The sequence below is a fragment of the Miscanthus floridulus genome, chromosome 18, assembly GCF_019320115.1.
Source record: "Miscanthus floridulus cultivar M001 chromosome 18, ASM1932011v1, whole genome shotgun sequence".
NCBI lineage: Eukaryota > Viridiplantae > Streptophyta > Magnoliopsida > Poales > Poaceae > Miscanthus > Miscanthus floridulus.
Window position 1 is genome coordinate 74,740,402 of NC_089597.1, and position 2,610 is coordinate 74,743,011.

The following is a 2,610-nucleotide window of genomic DNA, read 5'->3' on the forward strand; positions in this document are numbered from 1 at the left end:
GACCCCTGCTCAAGAAAGATTACCCTTATTTTGTCTACTTGTGTATCTTATGTAGGGTAATGTATGATCGGTTTTAACCTTTCGACAAACTACGTTGAAGATTCTGAAGCATTAATCAGGAGAACTAGAGCCAAACTCAAGAAAGTCCCTAGCTTCAGAATCGAAAGACAACCGGATAAGGTAAAGCTTAACACCTAAATTTGGAGCCATGGCTGACAAGACTCTTCGTGAATTCTCTGCTCCAACCACTGCCAACATCCATACTGGACCTAATGTCAATGTTGGAGACAATGGATTCGAGCTCAAGTCCAGCTCTCATAAACATGGTGCAAGCAAGCCAGTTTTGTGGAAAGGCACATGAAGATGCGAGTGCACATCTCCAACACTTCCTGGAGATCTGTAGCACTTTCACCATCAAAGGAGTAACCAAGGATGCCATACTACTTCACCTCTTCCTATTCTCACTTTTGGGGAAGGCGAAGTAGTGGTTCTATGCCAACAAAGATAGGAATACTACATGGGATAACAGCTCCACTACCTTCCTAGCCAAGTTCTTTCCCACTAGGCAAGACCAATGCTCTGTGTGGGAGAATTTCAAGTTTTCAGCAACAACATGATGAATCTATCCCTGAGGCATGGGAACGCTTTCAAGATTACAATGCATAATGTCCTCATCATGGAATAGAAATTTGGCTACTCATGCAAACCTTCTACCATGGGTTAACCAACAGTACCCATGAGACTATGGATGCTGCTACTGGAGGTGTTTTCTTGTCACTCACACTTCCAACTATGATAGCTCTCATGGAGAAGATGGCCTCCAACCAAGGTTAGAATGAAGAACATGTTCAGATCCAAAAGAGATGTGGAGGTATGCATCAATTCAAGGAGGTAGACATGTTGTCTGCCAAGATGGACTGCTGATGAAGAAGCTCGAAGACCGAGCTAATGAGAAGAAAGAAGTCATGCACATTCATGATTCCCGCATGACATGTGAAGTGTGTGGCAACACTAGGCATTCAGGGAACAACTGCCCTGAAATTCATGAGGATGTGAACTTTGTCAACAACAACTACTATCGTCCCTCAACAAAATCATGGATGGAACTAGCAACAGAGGTCGGACAACCAAGGTAACTACCAAGGTAACCCTCAAGGTAACAATTATAATAATTTCAATCAACCACCCTTGAGAGAATTAATTGCTAGCCAATCTAGACCCATGGAAGGATTATCTAAGAAGGTAGCTACCAATAATAAAATTCTAGAAAATATAAGTAATAGAATGGATAGCTTTGCTTCTATCCATTAAGAACCAGCATAGCTTTAATAAAATGATAGAATCGCAAATTGCTCAGCTGGTGGCTACTGTTTCTCTGTTCAACAAAGGTAAGATTCTAGGGAAACCGAAAGATCTAGAAACAACAAATCTTATCGATATTCACAATATAGCTTACTACTACATGGAGCCATCGATAGGAAGGTGGATAGATTATTCCCTACCCAACAAGAAAGGTGATCCTGGGAGACCTGTCATCCCCATCGCCATTGGACCTCACATCTTCCAAGAAGCTATTTGTGACTTTAGAACAAGTGTCAACATCATGCTTAAGGTAATTTATGAGAAAATCCTAGGAGATCCTTTGTTGTACACAAATATGTGTTTGTAGCTTGCAAATCAGTCACTCTGCTACCCCAAGGGAGTTCTTGAAGACACCATTATTTGAGTGGGACAATCATATGTTCCTATAGACTTTGTGGTTTTAGAAACAGGTGGAGATGAAAGGGCACCCATCATCTTGGGCCGACCTTTCTTGAGCACCACAAAGGCCATCATCTATGTGGACAGTGCCAAGATCTGTTTTACAATCAAGGATAAAAATGAGAAGTTTTCTTTCAAGAATCATATCCTGCAATCTCCTAGACATCCACAGACGTCGTATCTGTCTGAAGATACAATAGTGACTAAGAAGAAGAACAATAGAAGAAGAAGGAAGAACAAGGTTAGGCAGGCCACAAGAAGAATCAGTCAACATGATCAACACACTCAGATTAGAGTACGACCACCTTCTCGCTTCACCATTCCTTGCCAAGAAGGATGATCCTGGTGTATCGACGATCAAGTGTACCATTGGACAAAGAATCTTCCATAAGACCTTCTGCGACATTAGATCGGATGTCAACATAATATCCAAGGTAATATATGAATATTTATTTGGTAACGAACCCTTGTACCCTACATATATGCAGTTGCAGATGGTGGACCAATTAATCCAATTCCTAGAAGGAATAGCAAAGGACATTATGGTAAGAATACACGACCACTTTGCCCCTGCTGACTTCATGGTTTTGAACATGGAAGAAGAAGATGATGATAAACCCATCATCCTAGGAAGACCGTTCCTCAACACCACCAACGCAATCATCTATGTCGGATCTAGACAAGTCCACTTCTAATTCCCTGGAGAAAAGGTACATTGTTATTTCAATAGTTATACTACTTATGAGCAGCCGAAGAAGAACCGCTCTAGGAGGAGACGTCGATCATCCCGACATCAAGGGAACCAACCCCTATGGAATGAATGGGAGGAAGATAAACAACCTGAAGAAT

General features: G+C 41.6%; 1 non-coding gene across 1 annotated transcript; it reads right to left on the reverse strand.

Moving 5' to 3' along the window:
* Nucleotides 1-576: 576 nt before the first annotated feature.
* On the reverse strand, nucleotides 577-683 carry LOC136525106 (small nucleolar RNA R71). The gene has a single exon (XR_010776430.1). It is a non-coding gene; the product is annotated as a small nucleolar RNA R71 (small nucleolar RNA).
* Nucleotides 684-2,610: the final 1,927 nt, after the last annotated feature.